The following is a 24,241-nucleotide window of genomic DNA, read 5'->3' on the forward strand; positions in this document are numbered from 1 at the left end:
CAAAGCTGATTGCCCATACATGGCCTCTCCAGCGCTGGAGCCTGGACATTGTCGGGCCCCTGCCCACCGCTCAGGGGAACCTTAAGTTCGCCTTCGTAGCCGTCGAATACTTCACCAAATGGATTGAAGCGAGGGCTGTTTCCACAATCACATCAAAGACTGCCCAAAAATTCTTCTGGCAGAACATTGTTTGCCGCTTCGGGGTACCGTCCGACCTAACAGTTGACAACGGCAAGCAGTTCGACAGCCAAGATTTCAAGGATTTTTGTTTCTCCATCGGCACCAAGCTTGCCTTCGCTTCAGTCTATCATCCGCAGTCCAACGGGGTCGTGGAGCGTGCCAATGGGAAAATCTTCACAGCTGTCAAAAAGATGCTCCTCGATGATAAAAAAGGCAGATGGACTGACTTATTACCGGAGGCAGTCTGGGCGCTAAACACAACTGAGTGCAGGGCGACCGGGTTCACTCCTTTCCGCCTTCTATACGGATCGGAGGCAATGACCCCGCAAGAAATAAAGCATGGGTCCCCGCGTATAGTTCCGTCAGCCGTCCCCGACGTGGACGAGCCAACTTCAAAAGATCTCATTGACGGAGACCGGGTCTTCGCCCTACAGGCCCTAAACAAATACCAAGCCCAGACCAAAGCATGGCGCGACCACGCAGTCATCCCGAGGGAGTTCAGCGAGGGGGACCTCGTACTCGTCCGAACAGCTCGGACGGAGTCCAAGGGCAAGTTGGAGCCCAAGTGGGAGGGCCCCTTCATAGTCAAGACAAAAGCTTCCCCCAGCGCTTACAGGCTCACAACGCCAAATGGCGAGGACCTGGAGCACTCCTGGAACATCGACAACCTTCGCAAATTTTTTGTTTGACCCATTTAGGGCTGATTTCGCCCTTGTAATTCGCCGCAAACAATCTGGTACCGGCCCGCACTCTTTTCCTCCCGGGGGGTGAGGTTTTTAACGAGGCGGAGCCATGTAATATATGTGAGAAAAATCCCCCGCAAAAACATGTGTCGAAAAAAGACCGCGACAACGGTCTTCGGCATTCGACCAATTCGAAGTCACCGCGAGGCTAAGCGCTAGCCACCCTCGCGTGCGACAAATCCGCGCAGAAGTCGCCTAAGGGTGCATCCGGACTAAGCACAACAAGTGCGAAAAAATCCGATGTCTATCGCGAAGACTATCCGCGCCGAAGTCGCCTAAGGGTGCAGCCGGACTAAGCACAACAAGTGCGAAAAAATCCGATGTCTATCGTGAAGACTATCCGCGCCGAAGTCGCCTAAGGGTGCAGCCAGACTAAGCACAACAAGTGCGAAAAAATCCGATGTCTATCGCGAAGACTATCTGCGTCGAAGTCGCCTAAGGGTGCAGCCGGACTAAGCACAACAAGTGCGAAAAAATCCGATGTCTATCGCGAAGACTATCCGCGCCGAAGTCGCCTAAGGGTGCAGTCGGACTAAGCACAACAAGTGCGAAAAAATCCGATGTCTATCGCGAAGACTATCCGCGCCGAAGTCGCCTAAGGGTGCAGCCGGACTAAGCACAACAAGTGCGAAAAAATCCGATGTCTATCGCGAAGACTATCCGCGCCGAAGTCGCCTAAGGGTGCAGCCGGACTAAACACAACAAGTGCGAAAAAATCCGATGTCCATCGCGAAGACTATCCGCGCAGAAGTCGCCTAAGGGTGCAGCCGGACTAGCACAACAAGTGCGAAAAAACCCGAAGTCTATCGCGCAGACTCCGCGCAGAAGCCGCCTAAGGGCGCAGCCGAACTAGTACAACAAAAGTAGAAACGACAGCATCAAACCATCCGCGCTAAGAACGACTATAATCACACCAGCACAGCATAACCAACCATACCAGACAAAAGTACACAACGTCCTCGCAGGCACAGGCACGCGAGGGCACACAACTTCATCGTACAAGCCTTTACACATATACAAGCGAGGGCACCACACTCTACATCGGCTCAACCTTAGGAATAATTCTCATCTCTCTATAATTAAATAACATTATCCTAAGCTCCTCACCCGCAAAAAGACTTCGCAGTTCCCCTTCCCCTGTACTCGCAGCGGCCGGCAAAGACAACAGTTCCTGCCGACCAGCCCTACTCACGCGAAGCCGAGCCCCTTCCTCCGCACTAACCCTACGCTTTGCAACCGCCCTTCGTCATCGGCGCCCGGTGCTAGGACCTGGCACGTCTGGCGCGTCTGCGGCGTGTGGCGAAGCCTCCGCCGCAGCCACGTCCAAGGCCGCAAAATAATCCAAGTCCTCCTCCGACGACTCCTCAGTCCACTCAACCGAGCTCCCAGAGTCAGTAAAATAAAAAAACTCAGATATAGACCCACCATATTCATTCCCACCTTCCGCGGTCGAAGCCGCCAAAAACTCAGTAGTAGCGGTTGCGTGCGCAGGCCCAAAATCTTGAACCTGCGCAGCAACCAAAATTCAGTACAACATCCAAAATTCCCCAACCCTAAACACCCACTACGCCACCTGCGAAGGCCCTGACGCTGCGGGAGCCTCCGCCGTTGGCTCCGCCGCCACTTCCGCCGATGTTTCCACCGCCTCCGCCGCGGGATCTTCAACACTCGGCGCAGCTGCTGCGGGGGCATCAGGGGCGCCTTCGGCCACCTTTGGGGGCAGGTCTTCGCTGGCCGCAGCAGTTGCGGGGGCAGCCGTCGCAACCGCTGCGGTCTCCGGGGTTGGCTCCAGGGCGGCCCCGGTCACAGCCTCCGCAGGGGTCGGCTCCGGGTCTGGGAGCGCGCTGTTCAGAGCCCCGAAGTCGTCCACCCGCTCGCCGCGCTCCGCCTAAGACAAAACACGCAAAACTCAGCAAACACAAGCACACCCCACATACAGCAAACGCCAAACAAACAACAACATTACCTGAGCCCTCGCAATCTCGGCCCGCTCCCTGACCACCTCACGACCGTGCGGACCCCACATCCGGTCGTAGAGGGCCCCGGCGGATTCCTTCACAACAGGGTCTTCGACCTTATAGACATCCCGCTCAAAATCTTCATCTGCCTGGTCGAAGACCTTGAAGTGCCGGCACCCTTCGCGGGAGAGTGCGTTCATCGCCCCCTCGCAGGTGACCAGGGAGGCGTACGACATAAATCCCCCCACAACAGCGGGGAGTTCCTGCAGCTCCTCCTGCACCCATTGCAGACAACGAAGCCCGGGCTCTCGGTCCGGCACCTCGAAGTCGCCGGTCCGCGCGCCCAGCTCGCGATATGTATCCTTAAGCTGAGCGCGCGTCCGTTCAGCCTCCACACGCATCGCGGTCTCGGCCCCCTTCGCGCGGCTCTCCAGGGCGGCAAGCCGCTCCTGCAGATGTTCGGCGAGCTCCTTGGCAAGATTGCCCTCCGCCCGTGCGAGTTTGGCCTCCGCCTGCGCAGCCTGCTCCTTGGCGATGGCCTCGTTTGCCTCCCTCCTCTCCGCCGCCAGTTGGCGCCGGAGGTCAGCCTTCTCCCTCTCCAGGGCGGCCACCCTGTCCGTCAGCTTACGGCACTTGCTGTCGGAGGCCGATTTCTCACTGACAGCGTCAGCATGTTGTGTCCGAAGTCTCTCGATGTAGCATCCCAAAAATTCAAATTCTGAAATTTTCTCAAACTCGCCCTAAATTCAAAATGAATTTCAAATTTCATTTCAAAATGTTTGTTTGCGAGTTGATATCAACAAATAAATTATAGTGGTCTATATTCTCTCTAAAAATCCTCCTCAAAATATCCTACAAATATTTCCCCAGTGATCCCCCTCAAATTCTTTCCAGAAATACTGCTCAGATATTTCCCCAGTAACCCCCCTTTGATTTCTTTCCAGAAATACTGCCCAAATATTCCACCGATGTATCTCCGGATATTTTCCTCTTGAGAAATACCTTCAGAATCATTTTTCAAGACCCTACAAATATTTTCTTCATAACTTTCCTCATGCCCATACATATATGTATGCCTCCAGTGTCATACGGTGAGCTCTACAAGCTAATTACACTTATACAAGACAAATACATGCTAACCTCCCACTAATCCTCTCATCCTCCCACTAATCCTCTCATCCCTCCCCCTAATCCCCCCACCATGGCTATAAATAGAGGGGCAAGGGCCTCCTCTCTTCCCACCCCAAGCCATTTCATGGCAACTCTCTCCCCCCACACACACCCACTCCATGTTCCACACAGGCACACACTAGCACAAGGATCGTTCGATCGTTCTTCGATCGTTCGTCCCCTGTTCTTAGTTTGTTCGTTAGTTCGTCCGATCGTTCGATCGTTCGTCCGATCGTTCATGGTTCGTTCGTCCGTTCGTCCGATCGTTCGATCATTCGTCCGTTCGTTCGTCCAAATAATCTTTTTCCTACCGTTATGCTGCCGAAATTCCGATCGTTCGTTCGTTCGATCATTCGATCGTTCATCGTTCGTTCATAGTCCCTATTCATCGTTCATCATTCGTTCATAGTCCCTATTCATCGTTCTTCCAGATAATCTTTGTCCTGCCGTTATGCTGCCGAAATTCCGATCGTTCGTTCGTACGATCATTCGATCGTTCGTCCGTCCGATCATTCGACCGTTCGTCCGTTCGTTCATAGTTCCTATTCATCGTTCATCGTTCGTTCGTACAAACTATTCACTATCACTATTCACCATTACTATTCATCATTACTATTCATCGTTACTATTCACATACACTATTCATCATCGTTACTATTTATCATTACTATTCATCATCGTTACTATTCATCGATGATATCTATGATTCCTTTTCCATCGCCACTATTCATCGTTACTAATCATCGTTACTATTCATCGGTCATCTAGTCATCCCAAATTTCAACTACTCATCCATCATGCTGTCCAGTCCACCTAAGACCAGCCAGACCCATGTTCCAATCATACGAACTCCGGTGACTGTGGTTTTCCTTCCAGTGGGAACTTCCCATCTGGACACCCATCCCAGGTTTCCCCAAGTTGAGCACGCTTGACTTTGAGATTCCTTCGAACCAGGCTTCCAAACTCAGATTTCAATAATTCTTGTTTCTAAATTCTTATCAAACTATTCCCTATCCAACCATGTCATCCCTTAAGCCTGGTCCATATTCCAGAAAAACTCCCGAAATACTCTTGTCCCATATTCTGCCTATAACTCTCCTGTTCATACTAAGTCAGACGATTCATTCGTCACTATTCTCACCAACAGTGAACTTCACTGTGCTACACCACATACACCCAGCTATAAATACACCCAGCTACCCTCTCCCTCTCCACACACACTCAACACCCTTAGCCAAGGCAAACACCCCACCCACTCAGTTACTCTGCTCTACTGGCTACACACATAGTGTCGCTTCGCCTCCAGTCCACCCTCCTGGTAAGCACCTCCGCTCCACCACCAGTAATATCACAACACCACATGACACAGATTCTACTCAAGACTCTACCCATCCATATATCGCTTTTCTGACCACTATACTAAATATTTGTTGGTATACTTGCTGGTTTGTATGTTTGCTTGTTCATGTTGCATAGTTATCGGAGCGTTCGTGCCGTCTCGTGGAGGCAAGATCTGCAAGTCTACGCTAGGCGGTGGAGCCAGAAGCCAGTTCCACGAGCTCCCCTTCCCCCTTCGCCGAATAAGCACGGCAAGCTCACTGGATCCCTTTGATGCATAAATTACCTATGATTTTTCAACCACAACCCTCAGCCTGTTATTTTATGCATGATATGATTTTGAGACAAGTTATTATGGCCACCCAGCCGCTTGCCGCAATCAATCCCTGATATATATGTTCTAAATGATTTGAGAACAGGTGTGAGTTTTCAAAAGAAAATGCTTTTCAAAATGTGTGTGATGAAGGGTTTTCACCCTTATCACCTTGTGAGTGGGATAATCAGGGACTCCCTGGTTTAGGGGAGGGCCTAAGGTGTTGGCTCAGCTGGTTTAGGCGTGAGCAGAAGGATTGTCCCCTCATATAAGGACCGGTTTGTCATCTTCACTACCTGTACTCTTTAATAGTACAACCACTCGAGACTGTGTGGGCAGTCACTCAATCTGAACTCGTGCGGTCCGACCCCAGGGTTATGAAGGCTGGGGAGCACCGGGAGGATAAGGAGGGGGAAAGTTTTGTCCGTTTGGACATGGCGGTGGCCTGACTCCTTCCGGATAACCGTTAAGGTTAGGACGTGCGAGGAAAGAAAGAGATTCGGATTCGGATCTCACTGATCATGAGATCGCAGAGCCGGACTAGTGGGTAAAGTGTACACCTCTGCGCAGAGTTTGAAAACCTATTCGAATAGTCTGTGTCCACAGGAATGGACGAGTCTGGTATGGTATGGCAATTAATGTTTTGTTTTCCAAAAAAAAGAGATGCTTTTGAAAAGTGGTTTTATAAGGTTCGGCGGTTGAGCCGTGAGCTATGGTGGACGGGAAGTCCAGTAGCTGTTTTTGAAAATGAAAACCAGTGGGAAACTGCTGAGATACCTGGATGGTTTAGTCCAGGGGATTTTGTTATAATACTGAAAAACTTCCTGCTCCTTTTGGAGAGGATGCACTTTGAAAAAGTACAAAATGTTTTTCAAAACAACCCTGCATAAAATATTGCTGTTTCTGCAAAATATTCTGAGCTCCACATATTCCATGCATTATATCTGATTTCCCCATTCCGCGGGTGAAGGTGGGCTACTGAGTACGTTTGTACTCACCCTTGCTTATTTGTTGTTTTTCAGAAAAAGGAGATCGGGTAAGAGTTACGACTGTTCCCAACCTTGTCTGTGGCTGTTGGACCGCTGAATTGCTTCACTGCGTATATCGGGTTGCTTCAACCCCACTCTGATGATATGTCTCGAGTTGTGGACCAACTCTTAAAGTTGTTCGCCACCTTTGTAGGTTTGTCTCGTTTAAGCAGATTTGGTATCATCTGATGTATAAATGTGTTTACTAGCCTCCTGGGACTAGTAATTGTATCACATTTGAGTCCCAGAGGATTGGGGACGCTTCAGGTGGTATCAGAGCTGTTAGGTTGGCCGCAGGACGTAACCCTTAGCCTGATCAAAAGTTTTTGAGTCCAAACTATTTTCTTAAAAAAATTCTTGCTCTCATCCCTTCATTTCAAAAATGTTTTCCCCCTTTCCTTCTCTCAGAAGTCAGATGGAGGTTCGTTGCCAAACCAGCTTCTGCCAGAATGAAGATGGTTTCCCCAAGTTGCTGAGAGCATGCACAGTCCGCCTCGGAATCAGGAGCCAGCCAGAGTATGATGGTCGTGAATTCATCAAGCATGGCACAGAGAAGTGTGTCGTGACTGTATACATTGGATCCAGTCCACACCATGTGGAATGGAGTGTCACTGCTGCTGGGCACAGATTCAGAGACACCTGCCAAGTCGTCGCTCGCAAGGCATTGAGGGCCCTGTGTCAGATCTATGAAGAAGAAGTGGCCGACACCCCGCTCAGATTCTTTCCGCCCTTTCAGAGAGACCGTCCAGTTTGGATGGTCAGGATGCGTGCATTGGAAGAGCAGCAGCTGCTTGAGGATGACCCCACAGTCGTGTACCTCACTGCATACCTGCTCACCCTAGATGCACAATATGATTTCTTGGCTCGGCACCACCGTCAGATGATTGCCCGAGCAGAAGATGCAGAGAAGCGCAACCGTCAGCTGCATGTGGATCTCACCACAGCTCAAGCCCGTGCAACTGCCTTGGAGAGTCGTGAAGTCATTGCTGTTGAAGCCCTGAAGCAAGCCAAGGATGAGCATGTCCAGAAGTTGATGGAGGCCTACTTGGTAACCCATAACCAACGTAGAGCCCTACGGATCCAAGAGCCCGCTCCATCCAACCCTGTTCAACCAATCAAAGCTGAAGACCCCCAGATTCTTGAAGGTCACCCGGTCTCTATCAGAGGAGAGAAGAAGGCTTGGGAACTACCGGAAGGAGACATAGTCTTGGAAGGAATTCCAGTCTCCCCTCAGGCTATGGATAAGCAAGAGCACCCTGAATCCTCCCAAGATCCCCCGCCAGAGTTGTTTGAGCCCCTCACCATGAAGAAGATTCTAGCACCGTCCCTTGAGGTCAAGGAAGAAGCTGCAAGCACCCCGCCAGCACCACCGCCCTCAGAGGAGCTACAAGAGCCAGTCCCGCTTGAAGAAGAGTTCGACCCTGTTCTGCCATCTCAGTCGCCGCCAGAAGAAGTCATCAACATCAGCTCCCTGTTGACCCATCCAGGAGATGTCTCAGATTGAAGTTGTGCGCCAGCCTTGCCAGAAGAGAAGCTGCCTGGTCTGAAGTTAGTATGCCCAGTCCTCTGCATGCATTGGGTAGTGAAGTTTTTCTTCACTTTGGCTAGAGCCCTGCATGTATGAGAGGTAATCGTGTAGTCCCGTGCCTTGAAAAACTCTATTTGTGTGCCCCCCTAGGGCATTTCAAAATGAATTTCGCTTGATGTTTTCTCCCCTTTTGAGTGCATATGTGATGCTTTAACGTTAGTGCTCATAAGTTGCATTTAGCATAGTTCTCAATTCAGGAGCCAAGCAATAGTAGTTATGCTTAGCCCCCGAATCTGAGTAGCCCGTGCTTTGGAAAAACTCTATTCTTCCCTTATTCAAAACATTTGATTTGTTTGTGCTTATCATTGCTGAGCTTGTGTGTTTTCTTTTCGTTTTTCTTAAAAAGGTTTTCTCTAAAAACATAGATCACAAATTAGAGCTAATCCTTACCTTATGCTTCCATTCTCATCTTAAGCCATCTGAAGAGAAAAGTGCCTTACCCAAGAAGGTACCGGGAAGCTTACCCTTGAAGCCTGGAACAAGCTACAGAAGAAACCAGTCCAGCCGCTCAGTCAAAAGGACCGACCGTGAGAATCAAAGCACTGCCCCTGAGTCAAAGTAAACAGGAAAAGAGGACAGAAGAAGTTATTACCATACAGAGAGGCAAAGATTCTTGGAACCAGAGACCACAAACATCAGGGTCATCGACCCCACCACTCACCCGTGCCCCTCGCACGCGTGCCCGCCTCCATGCGCACTACCACCGCCCCACGCCCCCCCTTTGCAGCGCACTACCACCGCCCCACGCCCCCCCTTTGCAGCGCACTACCGCCACCCACCCCCCTTTGCAGCGCACCTACCGCCGCCATCGTCGCCGGCAACACCAAGTCCCCCCTCCCCTTGTCGCGTCTACTACCGTGTGGCACCTGCTCCATCACCACCACTCCACCCCCCGAGCACCCCCACTCGCCTATAAACCCCCCCACCATCTCCCTCAACTCCCAACTCGCTCAAAGCACACTCCAGATAAATCCCCTCTACCAAATCGCAAGCAACTCCATTTTCCACTCCCTCGTCCCTAAGATCACAATGCTTGGTGATTCTTGGGTTGAAGACTGTTGTACATGGTTCATAGTCTTTGGTTTCCTCCTCTGTATGATGGTAATACTCATCGATAGACTCCTCCAGTGGGAAGAGCAAAGAGAAAGAAAGAGGCAGTGAAAAGTGAAAAGTGAGAAGAGAAAAGAAGATAGTGAAGAGAAGACAAGAAGAAGGTTCTCCCAGAATCAACCCTGTGCCAGTCATCCCTCCGCAGCCAGCTCAAGCACCAACAGCAGCAGAAGGACCCGTAACACCCTTGTTATGTGGTACTTCAAGGAGTTCAAATTCCCAAGATTCAAGAGTTCTACCCTCATTCTTTTTAAGTGGGGTAGTGATCCAGCAAGGTTCCTGCTGTGGAGAAAAAGGAGAAGACTTGTAGCAAGCTTGTGGAGGACCAGATCACCGAAGCTTATAAGTTTCTGGATGAGAAGTGGTCACCCAAGTTTTGTTGATGAAGCACCAGAAGACCAATCAAGTAAGGAATCCATGTGGGAGTTTGCAAGAGAAAGGTTTGTGTGTTGGCATCGATGCTTCTTCAATAAGCTAGTTGCCAAGCGAAAGCTAGAAGCCTGAAGATGATCTTTGAGTAACCAGAATCAGTGTTTGCAATCAGCAACCAGATGCCCCTCAAAGGCCAGATTTTGTTGAAGCTCTATCTCCTTGAAGAGTCTGCAAAGTGAAGATATGTAGCTGAAGTAAAGCTATACCCATAACCTTTTTAAGCCGAATCTCGAGGACGAGATTCCTTTTAAGTGGGGTAGATTTGTAGCATCCCAAAAATTCAAATTCTGAAATTTTCTCAAACTCGCCCTAAATTCAAAATGAATTTCAAATTTCATTTCAAAATGTTTGTTTGCGAGTTGATATCAACAAATAAATTATAGTGGTCTATATTCTCTCTAAAAATCCTCCTCAAAATATCCTACAAATATTTCCCCAGTGATCCCCCTCAAATTCTTTCCAGAAATACTGCTCAGATATTTCCCCAGTAACCCCCCTTTGATTTCTTTCCAGAAATACTGCCCAAATATTCCACCGATGTATCTCCGGATATTTTCCTCTTGAGAAATACCTTCAGAATCATTTTTCAAGACCCTACAAATATTTTCTTCATAACTTTCCTCATGCCCATACATATATGTATGCCTCCAGTGTCATACGGTGAGCTCTACAAGCTAATTACACTTATACAAGACAAATACATGCTAACCTCCCACTAATCCTCTCATCCTCCCACTAATCCTCTCATCCCTCCCCCTAATCCCCCCACCATGGCTATAAATAGAGGGGCAAGGGCCTCCTCTCTTCCCACCCCAAGCCATTTCATGGCAACTCTCTCCCCCCCACACACCCACTCCATGTTCCACACAGGCACACACTAGCACAAGGATCGTTCGATCGTTCTTCGATCGTTCGTCCCCTGTTCTTAGTTTGTTCGTTAGTTCGTCCGATCATTCGATCGTTCGTCCGATCGTTCATGGTTCGTTCGTCCGTTCGTCCGATCGTTCGATCATTCGTCCGTTCGTTCGTCCAAATAATCTTTTTCCTACCGTTATGCTGCCGAAATTCCGATCGTTCGTTCGTTCGATCATTCGATCGTTCATCGTTCGTTCATAGTCCCTATTCATCGTTCATCGTTCGTTCATAGTCCCTATTCATCGTTCTTCCAGATAATCTTTGTCCTGCCGTTATGCTGCCGAAATTCCGATCGTTCGTTCGTACGATCATTCGATCGTTCGTTCGTCCAAATAATCTTTTCCTGTCGTTATGCTGCTGAAATTCCGATCGTTCGTCCGTCCGATCATTCGACCGTTCGTCCGTTCGTTCATAGTTCCTATTCATCGTTCATCGTTCGTTCGTACGAACTATTCACTATCACTATTCACTATCACTATTCACCATTACTATTCATCGTTACTATTCACATACACTATTCATCATCGTTACTATTTATCATTACTATTCATCATCGTTACTATTCATCGATGATATCTATGATTTCTTTTCCATCGCCACTATTCATCGTTACTATTCATCGGTCATCTAGTCATCCCAAATTTCAACTACTCATCCATCATGCTGTCCAGTCCACCTAAGACCAGCCAGACCCATGTTCCAATCATACGAACTCCGGTGACTGTGGTTTTCCTTCCAGTGGGAACTTCCCATCTGGTCACCCATCCCAGGTTTCCCCAAGTTGAGCACGCTTGACTTTGAGATTCCTTCGAACCAGGCTTCCAAACTCAGATTTCAATAATTCTTGTTTCTAAATTCTTATCAAACTATTCCCTATCCAACCATGTCATCCCTTAAGCCTGGTCCATATTCCAGAAAAACTCCCAAAATACTCTTGTCCCATATTCTGCCTATAACTCTCCTGTTCATACTAAGTCAGACGATTCATTCGTCACTATTCTCACCAACAGTGAACTTCACTGTGCTACACCACATACACCCAGCTATAAATACACCCAGCTACCCTCTCCCTCTCCACACACACTCAACACCCTCAGCCAAGGCAAACACCCCACCCACTCAGTTACTCTGCTCTACTGGCTACACACATAGTGTCGCTTCGCCTCCAGTCCACCCTCCTGGTAAGCACCTCCGCTCCACCACCAGTAATATCACAACACCACATGACACAGATTCTACTCAAGACTCTACCCATCCATATATCGCTTTTCTGACCACTATACTAAATATTTGTTGGTATACTTGCTGGTTTGTATGTTTGCTTGTTCATGTTGCATAGTTATCGGAGCGTTCGTGCCGTCTCGTGGAGGCCAGATCTGCAAGTCTACGCTAGGCGGTGGAGCCAGAAGCCAGTTCCACGAGCTCCCCTTCCCCCTTCGCCGAATAAGCACGGCAAGCTCACTGGATCCCTTTGATGCATAAATTACCTATGATTTTTCAACCACAACCCTCAGCCTGTTATTTTATGCATGATATGATTTTGAGACAAGTTATTATGGCCACCCAGCCGCTTGCCGCAATCAATCCCTGATATATATGTTCTAAATGATTTGAGAACAGGTGTGAGTTTTCAAAAGAAAATGCTTTTCAAAATGTGTGTGATGAAGGGTTTTCACCCTTATCACCTTGTGAGTGGGATAATCAGGGACTCCCTGGTTTAGGGGAGGGCCTAAGGTGTTGGCTCAGCTGGTTTAGGCGTGAGCAGAAGGATTGTCCCCTCATATAAGGACCGGTTTGTCATCTTCACTACCTGTACTCTTTAATAGTACAACCACTCGAGACTGTGTGGGCAGTCACTCAATCTGAACTCGTGCGGTCCGACCCCAGGGTTATGAAGGCTGGGGAGCACCGGGAGGATAAGGAGGGGGAAAGTTTTGTCCGGTTTGGACATGGCGGTGGCCTGACTCCTTCCGGATAACCGTTAAGGTTAGGACGTGCGAGGAAAGAAAGAGATTCGGATTCGGATCTCACTGATCATGAGATCGCAGAGCCGGACTAGTGGGTAAAGTGTACACCTCTGCGCAGAGTTTGAAAACCTATTCGAATAGTCTGTGTCCACAGGAATGGACGAGTCTGGTATGGTATGGCAATTAATGTTTTGTTTTCCAAAAAAAAGAGATGCTTTTGAAAAGTGGTTTTATAAGGTTCGGCGGTTGAGCCGTGAGCTATGGTGGACGGGAAGTCCAGTAGCTGTTTTTGAAAATGAAAACCAGTGGGAAACTGCTGAGATACCTGGATGGTTTAGTCGAGGGGATTTTGTTATAATACTGAAAAACTTCCTGCTCCTTTTGGAGAGGATGCGCTTTGAAAAAGTACAAAATGTTTTTCAAAACAACCCTGCATAAAATATTGCTGTTTCTGCAAAATATTCTGAGCTCCACATATTCCATGCATTATATCTGATTTCCCCATTCCGCGGGTGAAGGTGGGCTACTGAGTACGTTTGTACTCACCCTTGCTTATTTGTTGTTTTTCAGAAAAAGGAGATCGGGTAAGAGTTACGACTGTTCCCAACCTTGCCTGTGGCTGTTGGACCGCTGAATTGCTTCACTGCGTATATCGGGTTGCTTCAGCCCCACTCTGATGATATGTCTCGAGTTGTGGACCAACTCTTAAAGTTGTTCGCCACCTTTGTAGGTTTGTCTCGTTTAAGCAGATTTGGTATCATCTGATGTATAAATGTGTTTACTAGCCTCCTGGGACTAGTAATTGTATCACATTTGAGTCCCAGAGGATTGGGGACGCTTCACTCGACTTCGGCAGACACAGCTGCCAAGAGGGCCCCCGACGCAGTACGGCTGGCGAAGTCAGCCACCTGCAGGGCACACGTAAGGCCATTGCCCCAAAAGAAAGAGGTGGGGGAGAGAGTATAACTCAGCGGACCTGACTCAGCGCCTCTGTCGCCTGACTCAGTGCCTCTGTCACCCCCTTCAGCCGGCGGGTCGCCACGCCCGCCTCGTCCCTGACCAACGCGAGGGCCGACACCTCGCCTCCGGCGCCAAGCGCCTCGCCCCTCGCCTTCGGCACTATGGCGGCCGTCGCGATCGCCGCGCCAGGCGCAACTATAGCAAGCTGGCCCTCGTCCGGCCCTGCAACGCGTCAACAAATTAAAAAAAAATTATTAATAACAATAATAGGCCAGCGACTTACCACCAAGATAGTCGTCCACAGTAATATCGGTGCCGAAATCGGCAACACGTTTGCCCGACAAAGGCAACGCTCGGGCCGCCTTCGAAGCCTCCGCCACTCCGCTGGACGGCGGCACCACCTTCGTTGACTTGGAGCCTCCGGCGCCCGCCGTTGCCTCCGGCGCCTTGCTAGGTGCAGAGGCGCCCGCCTTCGCCGCCAGCGGCGGCTAGCCTCCGCCGGGGGCCGCAGCCTTCGCAGCCCCCCGCTGCCGCTTCGGCCTAGCTTCATGCAGCCTGACAGCCGCCTGGCGTTTTTGCGCCGCCCCTTGGCGATCCTTGTCCATCACTGCCCACACAACAGCACCGATATTTCGCCCGTAAGGAAAAACTCTCCACTGACGAACCATACGAGATGTAAAACAGTCCTCCTCAGCCGTGCAGAGGATAGGAACATTTCTAGGCCAGCAACCCCCGGTAACCCTCAGCATCCGAGCCGAAGACTCCCGGAGCTCGGGCGAAGACATCCTTTCCCCCGGGGCCGCACACGTCCTCATCAACTCTCTAGCAAAACTATCAGACACCCCAAGTTCTCCCATCGCAGTACCTAATTTTCTCTTTTTCGAGGAAGAGGCGGCCGCCGGCGCAGGGTCGTCTCTAGTCTCCGCCGCCGGTTTCTTCCCACGGCGGTCCGCTTCGTCTTGACCGGGATAGCCGTCATACGGCAATTGATTCAATTCGAAGACCCTGTTCAAACGGTCATTTGACCCGCGGATATCAAAGCTGCGCTGGCCTTCCGTCCTCGGCACGTAACGTCCCACGAGCCGCACCGCCAAGTCCTCCGCATCACGCACAAAGGCGGCCGGGTCACGGTTTCGCAAATTCAGTGCGAAGGCAGGACTTCACACCACCCTTCCTCCGTGAAAAGGCATCTGGCGAGGGCACACTTCGCCCAACGCCCAGCCGTGCGCCAAGGGCCAGACCCCGTACGCCACGAACTCTTCAACTAAATCACGCCCACTGCTCTGACCGGCGGCGCACCGAAGGGCCCCTTCGTCTGCATCCTCTTCTGCCACTTCAAAGGGCGGATACGCAGAGTAATAATGAGAGCACATCTCAGACACGGGGAGTCCCTCATGGTCTTCGACAGTACCCTTAGCAACGTAAAACCAAAAATCATTCCAATTGCCCCACTTGTTGCGGGCGCACGGAACCAACTCCACTACTGGCATTGTGGTCTTGCCGGTCTTCGGCGTGAATGTGCATGACCCGAACTGGGAAACTCCGTCCCCAACCATCCTCTTCTGCCAATGCAAACAATAATTCTTCGCAAAAACTTCAACCGACGGTTGTCCGCCGTACGAAGTCGTCGCCCAGACGTACTTCGCCAGCGCCACCATGGCATTCGGTGTCAGCTGATGTATTTGAACGTTGAATCTACGCAGGACTTCGCCAACAAACCGGTGCGCAGGCAAGCGGAGACCGGCGACGAATAACGCCTCGAAAACGACCAACTCACCCTCCGGCTCAGGGACTTCCTCCGTCCCCGGAGCACGAGCAACTCCGCCGCCAAAATAGCCCAACCGCTGCATATCTTCAACGCGGGCTGACGTCATCCGCGACACACCAAAATCAATAGAGTCGCCGGCGCGCAACTCCTCCACCATCAAGCTACTCAACGTCTCCTCAGACGATGTGGCGGTCGGCGGCGTAGTGGCAGCGGAAGAAGAGGAGGACGGCATTGCTACGTACCGTCGGCGGCGGCGGGCGGTCTGCTTCACTCGCGCCAGAGCTCCGGCGAGCAAGAGGGCAGCGGAAGAAGAGGAGCAGCAAGACGGCGGGCGGCTAGGGTTTTCACGGAGCGCGGAAGGCAAAGTTCAAACAGTGCCAACCCCTGCCCCCTTTTATAGGCAGGGCACGGCTCTTCGGGAAACCCGCAATCCGACAGGGCGCGACGCTTCGGTAAACCCGCAATCCAACTGTACGCCGCCCATCAACGGTCACATCAAAAACCCCCGCGGAACCACTTCGAGCGAGGGCAGCGTCTCCGCCATCTAGCGACGTCTTTGGCACCAGGTGACTTTGTCGAACTGGTCCCTCGGAGGGCAAATGTTGGGGCGAAGGCAAAGACGCCACCCTTCGCTCGGGGCCTTCGCTGCAGTCGCTGGTCTGACAGAGACAAAACGGGCGGGGACACCCTTCGCTCCATTCGGCACCAGACGAAGGCCTGCGGCGACACCATCCCGCAGCGCGGCCTCGTTCAGCTCTGAGGCCCACGTGTGATCTGGCCCATTGTAACGGGCCCTGCGTGGCCGCCTTTGTGTTACGGGCCTAATCTGTAAAGGCATGCTTGTAATTACAGCTTGTAACCCTGCTTTATGGGAATATTCTGGGGATAAATTAGGTGTCTGAGGGCACATGCGTCCTTAACACAAGGCGCTGGGCACTCAGATACCTATAAATACCCCCGCACAGTGCCCGTGAGAGGCTAGATTAACAGAGCTATTGCCCCCGAGCACGTAACCCTGTTTGTCACCACCGTTCACTCTTGTTGGCCTCCTTGCTGCTGAGAGCAAGTTCCAACATAGAGCAAGGGTGAGTACACATCAACATACTCAGCAAGTATCCTGTTTGGCTGTAGTGGACTAGCTTTATGTGGGGATAAGTCAAGCAGTTGCTTTTAGTTGGTCAGATTATTATTTACTAATAGAAAGCCAGGTTTTAGCATTAACCCAAGTTATTAGCTCGATGTACCCTTTCCAAACGAAAAGAATACCACTTACCAGCACCATAGTCATAACCAAAACCATCAGTCTCATTGCCACCAGGAAACCATAATGTCTCTGATCAAGTACCACTAATCACTGGAGCTCCCTTGGCCGCTCATAACCGCGAGCACGGCTGATATATCAGTTTTCAAACACTCTGCAGAGGTTGTGCACTTTACCCACAAGCCGTGATTCCCTTTCTGCCCGGAGATCATGACTCTCCATTGATCACTACCAAGGTGACCTAGCAGGGCATCACTACGTAGCCTTTACAAAGATTCCTCGGGGCTGTAGTCACCCGTTAGGTTTCCTAAATGTACCGCACTCCTCCCCAAGGGACAAATCAACCTTGGCAGAGCGAGCCGCATACACCGAGCCCCATTGACGGCACGACGGCTAAGTGATCTACACCCCGGATCCTCTAATTATTCAGCTAAGGGCATCCCATTCCACCCTCATGGTTGCACTGTTTTCCCGGGCGGTCATCCATAGAACAGGTCCTTACGGAGAGGCACTCGAGAAACCGCTAGAGCCCCCTTGAAGACCACAAGTATAACATCATAATAAGAGAGGGGAAAACAACGTATCATAGATAATCTCATCATGTTCATTGATTAGAGTTTGAGCAATAGCTTAGAGCTAAACAATAATAATCCAACCCAAATAGGTAAACAAGGACATGGATATCAAAGCTTGTAAATCCTTAGGCATAAATGTGTAATGCGGGAGGTGAATTAAAGGATGAATAGGACAGAGATAGGTCAAGGGACACTTGCCTCCAGCAACTGACTGCTGCTCAGGGGCTTCTCCTGCGAGTTCCTCGGGCTCTTCAACCGGATCGTTCTCTATGCGATTGCAAGCACACATACATCCATCCATTTAAATTAGGAAAACAAACAGTACACCATACAAGAGAACAAATAAAGTAAATATGCATAAAATATCCCATACGATAATGAATTTACCTTGGTTAGAAAGAAACGAGAGAAGGTCTCGCAGGGGTTAAGGCTTATGCTCGAGGTGCACTACGGGTAAACGAATAACTAGACGTCACGTGCTCTAATTCCAATTGGTTCTAACAAAAGAGTTAGTTACATGCACTAATGTAAACGTGGCCACTTTTAGTAGATTAACATTGAATGAGATAGATGATTAGCTATACAAATTAACTAACGTAACCAATTTCCAAATTGAGACTCCTATCTTATTAATATAAACACGTGATTAGCGCGCATAGGACACAGGGGGGGGGGTAGACGGGGCACGACGGGTCGTGCCAAGGCACGCGCACTACGCGAGCGCGTGCGCGAGGCCGCACGCACACGCCACGGACTAGCCGTGCGCACGTCGGGACCGTACGTTAGCCGGGCTCAAAGCCACGCGCCATAGGCACGCTGGGCCAAGCTCGAGGCCACGCAGGGGCCGACACGACGTGAGCAAGGCACGGCGGGGCGAGCGGGCAAGCACGCCGGGGCAAGCGGGCAAGCACGCCGGGGCAAGCGAGCTCGGGCGAGCGAGGACGCGGCCGGGCGAGGCCGGGCGCGGGGGCGGGCGATCGAACCGGGGCACGGGGGCGGCCGAGCTTGCCGGGCATGGGGCAGGGCCGAGGGGGCGCGGGACGGGGTGGCCGAGGGCGGCCGGGGGCGGGGCCGAGCGGGGCGAGGCGGCCGAAGCCGGGCGGCCGAGCCGAGCTCGCCGGAGAGCGGCGCGGGGTGGTCGGGCGCGGGCGGCCGAGCCGAAGGCGGCCGGGGCCGGGGCCGAGCTCGCCGGGAGCGGCCGAGCGAGGGCGGCGCGGGCCGGGGACGGCCGAGGGCGGCGCGGGGAGGGCGGCCGGGCGCGGAGTCGGCCGGGCGCGGGCGAGGCCGAGGCGGCCGGGGCCGGGGCCGAAGCCGAGCTCGCCGGGGCCGAGGCGGGCGCGCCCATGGCGCGGGGGCGGGGGACACCGACGGGAGGGAAGGAGGAGGGAGGGGGGAGAGGAGGGAGGGGGAGAGGAGGGAGGGGGAGGGAGAAACCTCACCGGAGGGGAGCACGGCGCGGCGGCGGCGCCGGGGAGGCGGCGGCGGCGGCGCTAGGGCAGGGGAGAGGCGGCGGCGGCTAGGGTTAGGGTGAGAGAGAGAGGGGATGACGGGCGGGGCCCGCGGGGAGGGGATTTTTGGAAAAAGAAAAGGGGAGGGGGACGGTTGGCCCAGCTGGGCCCAAAGGGGGAGGGGCGCGCGGCTGGGCCGCCAGGCGGCCCACGGCGGGAAGGGAAGGGGGGCGGCTGGGCCGCCGCGAGGCCCACACGGGGGAAAGGGGGGCGGCTGGGCCGAAAATGGGGAAGGAGGGGGGAGAGGAGAAGAAAAAGGTTTTCTTTTTTTCTAAAATCTAATTTCCTCTAGATGAATGCTTTCACATTTTTAAACAATCAAAAAAGTATGCATGGTTCGGCATGGTGCATCACCCAAAATAAAGTATTTTAAGGTTTATCTTTACACGAGGTCTAAAGCCAAAACCCGCTATAACTTTGGAAAAGATCAAGGTTTAGCGAGGGGAAAAGGGAAAAGGAAAGGGTAACGCCTGATTTTGGTGGATATTAGAAAAGAAATTTTATACCCCAAATTCAGGGTGTTACAAATCTAACCCCCTTAACAGAATCTTGTCCTCGAGATTCAAGAAGAGGCTAGCAAGAAAATGAGATTGGTTCATTAGTCTTTCATAGCTTTTTCTAACTCAACTTTGACTCCACCGGCTTGACTTGTGAATTGGTTGCTTTGATCATCATATGCTTGAGACCGATTGATGCAATTCTTGAGGATCTCCTGGACCTGTGGGTTAGGACCCACACACGCTTTCGCTGCGCCACTCTGATCTTGTTGATTGATGTTGATTGCATTGTCTTCATCAGGGTTAGCGGCTAACCCCCTTAACAAGAGCATTGATACACACTTGATGTTGCCGACCTTGATCTTGACTGATTTGGAGGAGTTGGAGGTTGCCAAAAGGACAGGTGCAAGAGGAAAGAATAACGAGAAAAGGTAAGTATAGACGGATTAGAGAGAGCAGGGGGAGAACCCAACTACTTAACTCTATGGCACTCACCTAGTAAATAGATTCCATTGCGGTCCAAGGGCCACAACACATCAACACCTCATTCCAAAGAAGCAAATCAGTCATAGCAGAAGGACAAACATCATGAGCACACATCAACAAACATCTCGTTGCTATACGTTCCTTTTAATTAAATGGTGGTCTTTCCTCTAAGGCCAACAAAAGGCAAGGGGAATAATAAGACATGGAGGGTAGGGGCATGAGCATAATAAAGGATGGAGCTAAAGCAATGATTGTAACCGACAAGGGAGAGAATGCAACCAAGGTCAGGATAGGTAAAACACCATTCTCAAATCGAGATGGAAAAGATGATATTTCAAAAGGTAGGCATAAGATAACATCATGGAAAGATCTAGAGATTACAAAGGTAAGGGAGGTGAAAGGCAAAAACACACCAAAAGATAGAGTTAGGACAAGACTTGCAACGCGACAGAGGAAAAAGGGAATGAACAAGAGCGGGATAGGCAAGACATCACTCTTGAAATAAAATGGGAGAGGAGGCTTTAAAATGCAGGTGCAAGATAAGCATCATGGTAAAGATCAAGGGATGACAAGGGTTAAGGTGATAACAGACAAACACAACCAAGGATGTATTTTAGACAAAAACTTGTGAGGCATCAAAGAAGGGGAAGCAATCAATGGTGAAGTAGGTGAGGCATTATCCTCAAACAGCGATGAAAAAGAGCAGGCTTTAAAGGGTAGGTTCAAAGTAAGAATGAGGGCAAGGGCATAGATATCACGAGGGTTTAAAGGTGATAACGGACAAGGATGTAGGAGAGGAGGTAAATGTGCATAATAACCAAGGATATAAGTACCACAAAGGATGGAGTTAAGACAAGACCTGCAGATGAAAAAGAAGGAGGTACGTCCAAGGGCCAGATATGTAAACAACCACTCTCCAATTGAGGTGGAAGAGAGGAGATTTTAAAGAGCCAGAATAAAGATGAGTATCAAGGCAAGATCGATGGATGACAAGGAGGTGGTGATAGCAAATAAAACACATAGCAAAGGATGGAATTGAAACAAAACTTGTAAGGCGACAAGAAGTGAAAAGAAATCAAGGGAGAGGTATGTAACTCGCAACTCTCAAACTAGGTTGAAAGAAAGGTGAGGATTTAAAGGATAAGTTTAAGGTAAGCATTTAGGTAGAAGACATAAATATCGCAAGGGCCAAAGGCGATAACAGACAAGGGTGTAAGAGAAAAGATAAAGGCATAGAAGAGTAAGTGGTACAAATACAATAACGAATGGAGTTAAGTCTAGGCCTACACGTGGTAAAGAAGAGGATATAGTCAGGGTGAGATAAGTAAAACATATCTCGAATTGAGATAGAAAAGAGGGGATTTCAACAAGCAGGCCTAAGATAAGTATCAAGGCAAGATCTACAGATTACAAAGGTAAGGATGATATCAAACAAAAGCTACACAAAGGATGAAGTTAAGGTAAGACAAGACTTGCAAAGCGACAAGGGGGAAAGGAAACGAATAAGAGCAGGATAGGGAAAATAACACTCTCGGATTGAAATGGAATAAGTGAGGCTAAGAAATAGGTAAACATCATGGTAAATATGGAGAGAGGTCAAGGGTCAAAGGTGATAATAGGCAAGGATATAAAGGAAGCGGTAAATGTGCATAAAAACCCAGGAATCTAGGTACAATCAAGAATAGAAATAAGATAAGTCTTGCAAGAGGTAAAGTATAGGATATAACCACGGGTGAGATAAGTAAGAGACCACGCTTGAACTAAGGTGGGAGATTGGAGGTTTTAGATAACGAACATAGTGTAATCACCAAGGTAAGATTGAGAGATGAGAAGGGTAAAGGCAATAAGAAGCAAAAGCACAACAAAGGATGAGGTTACAAACTCGCGAGCCAAAGAAGAGGATACGACCAAGGTAAAGATAGGTAAAGTGTAGCTCTCAGAATGAGACGGAAGAGAGGTGATTTTAAAGGGCAGGTATGAGACAAACATCAAACAAGATATAAAGGTGTCTAAGGTGAAGGTGATTATAACAAAAGGCATGACAAAGGATAAAGTTAAGGCAAGACTCATGAAGTGGTGAAGTGGAGAAAACAATCAAGGGTAAGATAGGTGAGGGTGCAATAGAATGGTTGAAGTAAGAATTCATTATCGATAGAAGTTATAAAGGAACCACGAGATCACCAAGGATGGGCAACATAAAATGATCGCTCATGGACCGTTGAGAAATAGGGGTGGTCAAGGACATGTTAACTGAAATGTCCTGAACAGTTATTGGGATATAAAGGTAGGCATAAAAAGATAAGAGTATGAGAGATTTCAAGGAGATGAGCATACAAATACCAAGAGTAAATAAATTGCCGAAAGATAGCGACTTAACAACAGAAAAGGTCTCAAAAGACAGAAAGGTCATGAACATATAAACTGAAATGTTTTAAGTAGGCAATAGAAATTTAGAGGCAAGTATTTGAAACAAGAGTATTAAAGGGATACAAGCATGTCAATACCAAAGGACTAGAGTTCGCTAGATGGTAGCAATTTGATGACGAAAGAGGAAAGAATCCCAAAAAGATAAGAAGATTATGGTCAGGGGGCATCTACAAAGGTGTCTCAAGCAAAAGGGTGAGAATAGAACTAGTATGACCAGCAAGTAATAAACCATAAATAAATGAAGGATTAGAATAAAACACAATTTTCAGCAAGGTATAATATATAGTAGAACATAGGTTTGGTCGATATGACCAACTTTTGAAGGGATACCAAAGTCAAGGCAGGGACAGAGGTCTATAATCCTTAGAACGACCATTCTATTCTAGGTTAGCGGTCCTACAGTCAGCACGGCTTTGATACCACCTATGTCACACCCGGTTTTTAGAAGGCAAACCGAATGCGAACCATGTACGTGCCAGGATCAGTTATTCACGTACACAACAGTTACATAACATGGACATCATCACACAGTGCTCAAATAGTATTAAAAAGGGAAATAATAGTCGATTACATCATACGTCTGAGACGTCCATATAGTCCTTACAATAAATCAAAGTGCGAAAACGAAACGTAGATAACCGCGGCCTTCACAGGCAGCCGACTGGGGGTTGTCGCTAACCCACGCCTAGAACTCGTCGTAGTCTTGGAACTCCTGGAAGTCTCCTTCCACAACTTCATCTTCTCCTGAGTAGTGGTTGCAATGCTGACAACCTGGGGATGGGAGGGGGGGTTTGGTGTGTAGAGCAAGGGTGAGTACACATCAACATACTCAGCAAGTATCCTGTTTGGCTGTAGTGGACTAGCTTTATGTGGGGATAAGTCAAGCAGTTGCTTTTAGTTGGTCAGATTATTATTTACTAATAGAAAGCCAGGTTTTAGCATTAACCCAAGTTATTAGCTCGATGTACCCTTTCCAAACGAAAAGAATACCACTTACCAGCACCATAGTCATAACCAAAACCATCAGTCTCATTGCCACCAGGAAACCATAATGTCTCTGATCAAGTACCACTAATCACTGGAGCTCCCTTGGCCGCTCATAACCGCGAGCACGGCTGATATATTAGTTTTCAAACACTCTGCAGAGGTTGTGCACTTTACCCACAAGCCGTGATTCCCTTTCTGCCCGGAGATCATGACTCTCCATTGATCACTACCAAGGTGACCTAGCAGGGCATCACTACGTAGCCTTTACAAACATTCCTCGGGGCTGTAGTCACCCGTTAGGTTTCCTAAATGTACCGCACTCCTCCCCAAGGGACAAATCAACCTTGGCAGAGCGAGCCGCATACACCGAGCCCCGTTGATGGCACGACGGCTAAGTGATCTACACCCCGGATCCTCTAATTATTCAGCTAAGGGCATCCCATTCCACCCTCATGGTTGCACTGTTTTCCCGGGCGGTCATCCATAGAACAGGTCCTTACGGAGAGGCACTCGAGAAACCACTCGAGCCCCCTTGAAGACCACAAGTATAACATCATAATAAGAGAGGGGAAAACAATGTATCATAGATAATCTCATCATGTTCATTGATTAGAGTTTGAGCAATAGCATAGAGCTAAACAATAATAATCCAACCCAAATAGGTAAACAAGGACATGGATATCAAAGCTAGTAAATCCTTAGGCATAAATGTGTAATGCGGGAGGTGAATTAAAGGATGAATAGGACAGAGATAGGTCAAGGGACACTTGCCTCCACCAACCGACTGCTGCTCAGGGGCTTCTCCTGCGAGTTCCTCGGGCTCTTCAACCGGATCGTTCTCTATGCGATTGCAAGCACACATACATCCATCCATTCAAATTAGGAAAACAAACAGTACACCATACAAGAGAACAAATAAAGTAAATATGCATAAAATATCTCATACGATAATGAATTTACCTTGGTTAGAAAGAAACGAGAGAAGGTCTCGCAGGGGTTAAGGCTTATGCTCGAGGTGCACTACGGGTAA

Source organism: Zea mays, chromosome 10 (genome assembly GCF_902167145.1).
Source record: "Zea mays cultivar B73 chromosome 10, Zm-B73-REFERENCE-NAM-5.0, whole genome shotgun sequence".
Lineage (NCBI taxonomy): Eukaryota > Viridiplantae > Streptophyta > Magnoliopsida > Poales > Poaceae > Zea > Zea mays.